The sequence below is a fragment of the Carya illinoinensis genome, chromosome 13 (assembly GCF_018687715.1).
Source record: "Carya illinoinensis cultivar Pawnee chromosome 13, C.illinoinensisPawnee_v1, whole genome shotgun sequence".
Lineage (NCBI taxonomy): Eukaryota > Viridiplantae > Streptophyta > Magnoliopsida > Fagales > Juglandaceae > Carya > Carya illinoinensis.
Window position 1 is genome coordinate 30,656,158 of NC_056764.1, and position 11,494 is coordinate 30,667,651.

The window sequence follows — 11,494 nt, forward strand, 5'->3', positions numbered from 1 at the left end:
TTCTTATAATATCCCCACATACATGTAGTAATGTCAATTCCCTATAGCAGTGTTGGCAGCAAGTAGAAGAACAAGAAGGATGAGAGCGGGATCTCTGTGACTATCTATTTTGAATCGAGATGCCCATCATGTCACCACCATAGCACACCAAAAAAGATTATAACTCCTGAGAAGAAAATGGAAATATTTTAAATAAGTAAAAGGAACATTTGAACGTTAATACGGCATAATTTGTGAAACAGATGGATTGCCATCACTTAGAACTCTGAGCAATCAACCCAATCTGTCCTTAAGGAACTACAACAATAATATTAATTATAACATGCTTTTGTAGAGCGACATCACAACAATGAAAAACCAGAATCTCCCACTAGAACTACAAGAAAACTATCAACATGTCATTGGGCTCAAGCAATATCATTAAAATATATTTCACATGCAGGTTTTCTCTCTTCCATTGAAAGGTCAAGTTTACAATGTCATCGAATAATGTTTTCAGTTGTAATTTAACAGAAAATAAATTACAACATAATGTTAAACTCAAATCCAACTCCCAGCTCTGCAAGTGTTAAGGTTGAAATGTGCCACTTGCTAGCTAATGATTCTTCTCAGTAGACACTCCATTTTCAACTCGGTTCTCAAACCCATGATAAGGAACTTCAACCATGGGCCTAGGCACAGGACGTTCATTAAAGTCCGTTAGAAAGAATTCAAAATTAGGGCCAAAGTTGAACTTGACTACACAATTTGGCTGATTTGGAAGAGTGTACATTGAAGTAGCAGGGTAGTAGCGTCCGCCACATAGATCCTTGAAAGCAACTCCTTGCCAGATCCCATTCTTGAAGAAAGACATCTCACTTCCTGCACAAAAGAGACAATGTTTTCATGGAAAGTGAATACAGGCTGTTTCGATGATAAAATATAGTTAAAATATTAACATCCTCAGTTTAACAAAGAAAAAAAAAATCAAACATGCTTACTGTGTCACAAAGTTAAAACAATGCTGAACTAATTTGAAATAATATTTAACGTACTAGTCAGTCAAAGAGGCAGCAATTTTGCATCTGAAAAAGTCTCGTAGCCAGAGGTGCTCACACTCAACTAAAGTTGGGTTTTTTCAATTGCCACTGACCAAGGCCAGTATCTTGGATCAGATTCGAGCATCTTTGCCACCAGACTCCCAACAGTAACGCAAAGCTCTAGTTTCCTCTGATGCCAAAAGTTTAAGTACTATTTATTTCAAACAACCTAATTAGATTAAAATCAAACTTGAATTTTGAAAGTTTGCAGCGTGTTTGGGCTCTTGTAGTGCACAGAGGGCTTTCTTAGTTACTGAGAGAGGCTCGTGTTGAAAACCACAATTCTTTTCTCCACTCATTCTTACTGCAAGCCTTATGGTTCCAATTTTGCAAGAAAAATGGAACAAGAAATATGCCTAGGATTGAATGAACCGCATGGGCAATCAACATGTAGATTTTGTTCAGTACAGCAAAATAACAAGTGCAAACCAACAAGTAGGTGCAATCAACCTGTGGATTATTTCCAGCCACAATCAGTCCACCACAAAAGCAGCCATTAAAGTAATTTCCAGTCAACCGCTTACCTGACCCTGTGTTCCCAGTATGAGCGAAACATAAGTGTTCCATAATATGTGAAAACCATCTATGAATCAAGCTGACATGCTTCTCTCTAAAAAATTAATCACACAACTAAATATTTAAATCAATCGGGATGAAGCCATATTACAAGGCTGTAGCAAATCTTCACCATGTAAAAGTAAAATAAATGAAGTTCTATAATAAACACCATATATTCAAGCACTCATTTTGAGAACATGTAGAATGTACGCATACAAAACTAAGAGGAACAAGGAAAGGAAGCGGAAGGCAGCACTTAAAATATGTAGGAAACAAGCAGAACTTAAAGACAGAAGCAATAAAAAATAAACTCTCTCTACAAAGAATATGTATGTGCATTGTCCACATAGCTAAATCATGGTTTCATGCAATCCATCGCTATAATGATTTTTACATTTGTTGTCAAACAAAGTATACATTCCATTCTAAGACTTCAAATTCACTGCAGAAATACTTTTCTGTATTTTCTTTGATTTTATATATGATAAAAGGTCAATTCGGTTATGAATTATGCTATTCCAACCCCTAGGGGTTGGCTCAAGTGGTAAAAGCCTTGGCCTTGGTGGTATGCTCCCTCTAGGTCTAAAGTTCAAATTCTCTTAAGTGCAAACAATTTCTAGGACCATCGGATTTTGAATTACCCGAGGTGCACTAGCGGGAAACTCTTTGCCGAGGGCCAATGTAGTCCCGGGATTCGTTGAGACTTTGTTCTCAGACACCCAATGCCAATAAAAAAAAATTATGTTATTCCAAAACCATTAGATTGGTTCAATCTCAAAAATTCCAAGGTTATGGCCTACCTTTTCCGCCTAGTTTATATTTACTGTCACAATTCCTTAAAATTAGTGCAGAATGCTTTAAATGAAGGCAATATTTGATAGCTTGGAAGATATACGGCCAGAGTACATGCCTAGAAAGAACCATAAGATATACACTGATGTAGCCAATTCCAATTGATTGGCGTTTAAGGCTTCATTTAATAAAGTACTCAATGAAATTCCAAAATCAAACAACCAAGTGCCAAAACTACCATATACGCCTAATGACCACCCTTTTCCCATGCCATATGAACAGGCTCTTCATGCCCAACTTTAACATGATTAAAATTATGCCATGTTCTATTTGCTGCCTAGCTATTTGCTTGATCTCAAGCTCGATTAAGTTCTTAGCATGATGCAATACATTCAAATACAAGATTTTGGCAATCAATGACAAAACTATAGCCTTTATCTCCCAGATATGGCCAATCAACACTAATTGACAACAACATAACCAAGAAACAACCAACAAATATTATCAAAATGAAGTAGAAATCTTTCTGAATGCACATAAATGCTCACCAACAATAGCTAGAACTAGGGATTTCTTGCGAATCAAATATTTTCATGTGAGCTGTGGAGAGCGTGGCCACCTCATCGGCTTACAACTTACAAGTATAGATTTTCCAGAAATTTATATAGTACACGTTACATGACGAAGAACCGCTTACCAGGCACCACTTTTGGGGCCTCCTCCTTGGCATCTGGCGCGCAAGCATACCCTGCTACTTGTACAAAACCAAATGCAGGGGCTTTGGCGTGCACAAACCTCCCTCCGGCAAACTAATGTAGAACCCAATAACATTACCTTCCTTATACCCCTCTTCCCCATACTTCTCCCTCAACGCCTTGTGCACTTTGCTCCCATCAATGTCTCTGTACCCAAAATTGTTCCCGTCGTACACAACAGGCACTTGGAGGTCCCCTTTCTCCATGGACCACCCAAGGCGCGTGTGGCCTGACTCTCCCAAACTCGCAACTTTAATCTCGAAGTACCACGCGCCCTCCACGACCCCTTTGGTCGCTCTAACCATCATGTACCCTTTGGTGCTCCCAGCACTCAATTTGTCATCGCTCAGTTCGACTTTCTCAGCCTTGTAAATATTCGAGAGGTAGATTTTCATGTCTTGGGTGTCGTCTGACTTGTCCGGGAACTTCTGGATCGGGGTAATGAGAACGGTTTCTCCGGCCTGGGCGTTGTGGTGGCTATTCGACTTATTCTTCTTCTTGCCTTTGCGGGTCGACTTTGTAACCCACACATTATTGTTCTTCTTCTTAAATTTCTTCACGGCGGTCCCAATTGTTAGTGGTGTCATCGTCGTAGCAGGGTTCGGGATGGCCTCCATTGGGGGCAACTTTACCTAGGATTAGATGCGGGTTAGTGAGAGATGAGAGAGGTTTATGCTTCTTGGGAGGAGGCCTTCCTCGTCATCTTCTTCATCATCCTCGTCTTCATCGTTGTTGTTTGTAGTGTTAGTAGTGGTGGTATCGTTGTCGTTCTTGTTGGTGTTGGTGGCACCGTTGGGGGTGTATGTGGGGGATTTGTTGGTGTCAGAGGAAGGTGGGCTGTCGGAGTTAGAGCTCATGGGATTTGGTTTCGCGTCGTTTAGGGGTTCAGCGGCAGTATTATCTCCAGGTGGCGGTTTGCTGGTGGTGGGATTTACGGACTCGTCCACTTTGTCATCTTCCTCTCTATAGGTGGCTTGAAGGGAGTCCATGACATATGAGTTTAAACTTTGGAGTGAGTAGGGGTATTCTACTCTGTCTCTCTCTGACTTTCGTTGGTGGCTTGTTTATGAGGATAGAGTTGGAGATCAACGACGGAAGAGAAAGTGAGAACGCAGTCTGAGTACTCCCAGTTGGGCTCTCAATTTTGTGTAGCTTTGGTCTTTGTGGGTTGTTTAGCAGTTGGGCTGAGAGGCCTATTGGGCTTTTTCAACTTTCTATTTAGTTTTTTCTTTTTTTTTGGTTATTTCTTATAGGAATTGTTGCAAGCTTTTTTCCTTTAAATTATAATTTTTATTCATAATCTGCTGTCTTTTCTTTACTTTCCATAATAAGATACTAAAAATTTAAATTCTTTTTCTTTTTCTTTTTTTAATTTTCAAATTCGGTATAAATTGAGAAATATAGGTATCTATGTTCTAAATTGAAAAAGTTTATAACTTGAGTTACAAATTGAAACAAGAAATATTATACCTATAAAAAGATTTCACAAATTGAACTCTTAAGTGTTTTAATATGATATATGTTAACATCGTGTTTTGCACATCTTTGGGTTAGGCTTCAATGACTTGAGTCTTCAACTTTGGGTATGCATATACAGAGAAAACACAAAGAGTCGGGGGCCTGGGTAGATACCAGAGAGTCTTCGATGCGTAAATCAGTATCCTCTTAGTAATTTGTATGAGAGAGTAAAGGAATTAGATAGAGTTCTCTTGTACCTAGGGATTGACTTTTATACTAGGATTCTAAGGATCAACTGCCTATACCTTGTGCCAATGGATATGTTCTCTCAACAGTTTACTTAAGTAAAATTTTTTTAATATGGCATGGCTCCCTGTCCTTTCCATCTTGCGGACGCACGCCGTTAGGCTCCTCCTCTTCTACCTGTTAGAAAATCAAGGGCTCATCGCGTTTCCCGCTCACTTGTTTGCATAGTGCTATCTAAGGCTAGGCATCGTAGGGGAATATCGAGGTGATGTGTCTCCACCTTCCTTGTATTTTGGGGGACTTCCCGCATGATTATGGTTATAAGCTGGCCTCTAATGGGCTTAGGAGTTGCCCAGTCGGGCCAAGCTCCCCATTTTTAGGCTTGTCTTCTGGAAAAATTCTTTTACAATCTGTTTTATTATAAAATTATTTTTATTATAAAGTATATATAACATATCATATTAAATCAAGGTTTTTTTTTTTTTTTGATGGAATCTCTTTATAATGGTAGAAAATATACTTGATACTTTACTAACGAAAATATCATTTCTCCCGAAAAACATTACACTCTACTCTCCTAAAGTAGTACTCATTCAATAATATGACCTTTAAACTATTAAATTATCCCTTTATGCCTCAAACTACCACTTCTTTTATAATCTGTCTCTTCATTTGAGATATAGTTCATAAAATTATGTCATTTTACTTATTTTTTAAATCTATTTCAATTATTAGATCTAAAAGGCTGAAATAAATTGTGAATTATGTTGCACTTGAGGGACTAAGTAATAGTTTTTATAATTCGAGGGTCATGCTACTGGCTACAAAAATAATGGTATTTTAAGGGAGTAAAATGTAAAATGTGACTTCCTTTATTTGTTAGTTGAATAATGTTTTAGCCAGATACAGATTTCACAAAAAATAAATTTATAAACTAACGTAATTTGATATGATACGTTAGATTGTAAAATTATTTTTATTATAAAATAGATTTAATATATCATATAAAATTATATCAATTTATAAATTTATTTTTATCCAATCTTTTTATAAATTTACTTCTCTTGTTGGCTTGGACGTGAGGGCAGAAACAAAAGCATTAAGATGAGAATATCTCTTTTATGTTCTTTTTATTATTTGGATCCCTCAAATTCGGTCTCTACCAACACCCAAGTGGTCATGTTTGGTTATAAAATATGTTTGAAAATATTTAAGAACTTTGGTAATTTATTTGAGAGTTTGTAAAAGTTGTAGTAATTTTTATGTTTGATTAATGATTAGACAATGGTCATATGAAAAGCTGAAAATTTGAAATAGAAAAATCTTTTGTGTTTGAATAATTTTTGTGAATGAAGTTACTATAAAAGTTGAGAAATGTTAAAAAATTTAAAAAAATTCTTTAGTTGGTGTTTGGTATTCTCAAGCTGTTTATGCATTGCATAGGATTGTGTAATTTTTTCTGGTCAAAACCAAAGCCAAAGAGAGTCAGTGACTTTATGATAATGTTGGTTTCAATTTGTTTTTTCCCCTTAGAAATTCATCCCTAAATTCAAACAATAAGTAGGAAAGTTTAGCAACTTATGTGGCTAAAACATAATACATTGTTGCTCTGGATTCAAATTTGCAGGAAAATATGAAAAGTTTGTATACTAATTTACCCATGCAGAAGTATTTTATGTGATTTTTTTTTCTTTTCACTTTTTTTATTTTTATTTGGGGGCATTTAAAGTTAATCAAGAAGGAAAAAGGTTTGTACTGCCAAAAGATTATTTACCCCTTCAACTAAAGTCATGATCACCTACATTTCAAATAATAAATCTTATCAAATACAGGAAAGGAAAATTTTGATAATTTGAAAATCAATGGATTATAATTTAAAGAGAATAAATTCAAATTTTCCTTTTGGTTTTTGCAAATTATTTTTTTTTTTTATAGAACGTGAGTGGGTGGTTTCAGACCCAAGTATTCTATTTGGAGAATCGGACTATATGTCATCTGAGCATCAAAGTCTTAACTTTTGCAAAATATTCTAATGTGGGTGGAATTGTCTTCTTTATGTTCTAATGCATTAAGACAAATGTTATCACTTTTTATGTTGTCTTAATGCATTAGAACATAAACACAATTCTATTTCTTCTTTGTGTCCAATCAACCTCTTTTTCTTCATCTGAATCAAGCAACCTCCATTCTAATCTGCATGGAAAGCTCTAGTATACAGGGGGAGATAGTGAAAAACTTGATAGTTTCTTTAGATTGAATGTTGTCTTCACCCAATACTTGATGCTTAGCATAAAAATTCAAAATGCTACTTAATATATTTTCATATAATTTTTATATCAATATATTGATATGGTATTGTACGTCAATCTTTGAATTTATTATTTTGAAAATAAAAAATTATTTCATGATTGACAAACAATATCACATTAATATATCGTGATAAGAATAGAAAAAGAATGCTCTTATAATGTATGAAAGGATGACGAAATATGAATTAGGACTTTGGCATGCATGCAAGATCTTATATTGTTGAAGTAGAGAGAAATTCTTATAAATAATTTCACTGATAATCATGACCAATCTTTTCCTTAAATAATTATAAATGACATTGCAATTAATAGCCTTTATATTAATTCTAACAACTTCAGTTATAACATTTATTTGTTTGTTCATAGTATAGACTTAAAAGCTTTTATTGAGTTGTTACACAATCATTATAAATTATGATTGTGATTCTTTCCTAATATAAACACATATGTAGTTGTCCTAAAGCAATTATTTAAATAAATAATTTTTAATATTATTTAAATAAATAATTTTTAATATTATTTAAATTGTAAAACGACAATGCATTGTCGTTTTATTTACAATTTGTGTGGAAAGTATATAATGCATATTATTAATGTGATAAAATTTATATTGTTCTCGTAAATTGAGTTAAGAATATAATTTTTTTTTTTTTTATAACAACAATACCTAATGAGAAAGAAGGAAGTTTGATCTTTATCAATAGGCAACATTTAGGCCCCGTTTGTTTACCTAAATCTAAATTATCTTATTTTATCTTATCTTATCTTATCTCATCTCATCTCATTTCAATTATCTAATCTTTACAATTTTTTCAAATTCTCATATAAAATATAATAAATATTTTAAAATTTTCAAATTTCAAAACAAAATTAATATTAAAAAATTATATTATAATAATATTTTATTCAATTTTTAACAAAATATCTTATCTCATTTCATCTTAACTGTATAACCAAGCGAGGTCTTATAGAATCATTTGACACATAAAGTATCATCATCAAAACATTGGTTAGGTAAGGGGATCTCTAATCTCGGTAGAGGTATGGTGCGATTTGGATGTTTAATTGAAATGTGATAAAAATTAAAAGTTAAAATATTATTAAAATATTATTTTAAATATTGTTATTATTTTAAAATTTTAAAAAATTAATTAGTTATTATATTTTATAAAAAATTTTAAAAAATTATAATATAGAAATGAGGTGATATATCGATTTTCACTCAAAATGGGGTAGAGGTATTACAGTGTACATTACAATAATACCTGACGATAAGCAAATTAGTAAGAAAAATGCTACAAAGCACGCCCTTACACACGAAATGCACACCCTCAGCACTATGAAAAGTTAATTTTACCCTCATATAAAACAAGCCCTTTTCACATCAGATGTCCGCAGACAAAATCATCCCTTTCACTTTTAGAGCTCACCCATGAAAAACTTCTTCCGAAGGGGAGAGAAAACAAGAGAAATGTTTTCTTTTAGATTTCTGGTATTTTCTTTTGATTTTCAGATTTGCTTTCAGATTTGTCGTATTTTCTTCCGAAGATGAAAAAAAACAAGAACAAGAGCCACTTTCAGATGTCCATGGGCAGGTTACGATTTTCTCTCGATTTCTCGTATTTTCTGAACATTGACAATAGCCACTTGCAGATCACTTAGAGTATCCTCATCTCATTCCTTATCCCCATCCCTATAATTTAACTCAAAACCACATTTCCTCAAATTTTTCCCTAAATTTTATTCATCTTTCAAAAATCTCCTACATCTTATTTCCCATCCCTATCTCTATTCCATTAAATAATATTTTTTTATTCTTTTTTATTACTTTTTTCTTTCACTTTTATTTACAAATTTAACTACTCAATATTTTTCTTATTTTTTGAACTATTACTCTAGTGAATATTTTAAACAAAAATTTAAATTATTTTTTTGTGAATATGAGAATATTTTTAAAATTAATTTTTTTATATTTTCGTAATTAATTAAATTATTTTTAAAATTATTATTTAAAACTATAATAAATATGAATAAGAGAGAAAGTGTAAATGATTGAAAAATTATTTATTTGATATATTAGAATAAAATATTGATAAAAATGATTTAGGGAATGAATAATGAGTCTCCAAATATGGGGACTTACTGTTTAGTCCCTAAACTTTTTTTCTAAAATAGGGATCCGGATGTGGGGGCATTTTGATCAAAACCCTAAAATAAATCTTAAATTATGGGAAATATGGTGTTTTGGGGAACCGGATGAAGATGCTTTACACACGTATTTTACCTAAAAAAAAATATGTTTATAAATTCCATCCCTTACACACGTATTACACAGACCGAAGAGAGAGAGAGAGAGAGAGAGAGAGAGAGAGAGAGGTGATTACCTTCTCTTCAAGAGAATCTCTTGGACGCGTAAAATGCTGCGAGAGGATAGACAAATCGTTGGTGAACTTGGGCGGCAGGCAGGATGAAAGAGCGATACTAAGGGAGAAAAGCAAAAAGTCATATAAATACCGATAAGAAGCTTCAGTTTTTACTTTTTATTGTTTTGTTTTATTTTTTATTTTGTTTTTATTGTACTTATCCACCTTGGCACACTTCGTGCGTTTCGTACACTACAAGGGGCTTCCTTGGAGCAGTACTCAGTTAGTAATGGCTGAATCCGAACTACAAGAGTTGTTCTAGGGAACAACAACTGTACAGCTGCACACCTGCACACCAGACGTGGCATCCCATTTATTAATATTTTTTTTTTAATAATTCGAAACGTGAATTTGAAAATTTAGGTTGATCCCGCTTCTTCAGCACCCGCGTTGCCCAGCACCCGCGTCGCTTGCCCAAAGCACCCTGCGACGGCCATCCCTCGGTCCAGCACCACCCCGCGCCGCCCATCCCTCGCTTTGACTACATAATTTATATGATATCTCGCCAGCCATTTTCATTTGTCACCTTCACCGCTGTAAGTGTTTTTCGACTTATAGCATACAAGCTCGCTGCGAAGTATAATTTGGAGAAGGAAAACCGAGGAGAAAATGCCTAGGTTCGATCTGTGGCCGGTGTTCTTCAAGCGAGAGTGGAATCGGAACTAGCCTTTTCTGGTGAGGTTCGCCATCACCGGAACCATCATCACTAAGTTCTCTCTCGGTGTCTCGGGTAATCCACTTGCAGTCTCTCGTTTCCTATTCTAAATCCCTGATTTTATTTTTATTATCTAACCAAAGCTTTCCGTCCGTCCATTAATAATGCGCAAAGGAAGACGCGAAGAACTTTGCCTTCGTTCAGAGGCACGAGAGCTAGCCTTTCCAATCCCCAAACCCTGGTTTTCATCTTCAATCCCCGTGTTTATTTTGTTCCTATTTGGTCCAACAATCTGAAAACCCTAATCTCGACCCACGCATGGAGAAAGAAACTTAGATTATCATATTGGAAATGAAAAATATTCATAAACATAGACTGAACTAGCTCAATATAGAATGCTTACTACGGAGTGTTAGACTTATGAAAATATTATCTTAGGAATCTGCTTATGAAAAGATGTAGGTTCTAGGCTCCTGAAAATTGCTCTGGGAACTTGGGCAATTGACCAGAGCTAATGATCTTGTACCGTTACTGTGGTCTTGATTTGCTAAGATGATTCGAGGCTATTTTTGCTACATACAAATTGGTAGAACCTGTGTTTGTTTTTTTATGAGTTTGGCCCTCTGTTTTTTGTGCCATTAGCGTGTATTTAGTTCTATTGTCAAACACGAGTACCTTCAAGTGGTTGTTGATGTGTTCCACTACAATTTTTGGGTTTCTTAGGAGCCAACAACATAGTTAACTGAATCTTGGAGCCATCTGCTCTGGGACTTCTCAAGTTTTATTACTGCTATTGAGTAGTCCTAGTCAACTCTCTTATTTCCTTTAACAAGAGAGGTGCAATGGCAGCTAAGAGTACATCCTTTATGTATTTATACTTGTATATTTGTATGGTTGTGATACTTAAGTTAGCTCAGGTGGTCTTTTAGCACCTGTTATATGAAGCTTGGTGGGAGGTTCTTACCCCATGAGTGATTATCTCAGTAGGAGGTTTCCAACCTTCAACTATGACACAATCCATGATGAAGGTGGATGTGTCTTCCATGAAAAGTGTAACAGCCCGCTAGAAATTCAATTGTGAAATTTCTATTAACTTTAGGAATCTCGTGAAAAACCCATAAGTTTTCACGAATCCATTAATCGTATAGGTTTTTTGTCTAACTACATAGTTAGTGTTATTATTTACTATAGTATTAGAAGTGTATTTTTGATTATTGGA

The 11,494-nt window shown here is 34.5% G+C and overlaps 1 long non-coding RNA gene and 1 pseudogene across 1 annotated transcript; one reads left to right on the forward strand and one right to left on the reverse strand.

Annotated features, from left to right (window-relative positions):
• Window positions 1-595: 595 nt before the first annotated feature.
• On the reverse strand, window positions 596-4,173 carry LOC122291366 (annotated as a pseudogene).
• A 4,256-nt stretch (window positions 4,174-8,429) lies between these two features.
• On the forward strand, window positions 8,430-9,704 carry LOC122291374. Its single transcript, XR_006236615.1, has 2 exons — window positions 8,430-8,792; window positions 9,533-9,704. It is a non-coding gene; the product is annotated as an uncharacterized LOC122291374 (long non-coding RNA).
• Window positions 9,705-11,494: the final 1,790 nt, after the last annotated feature.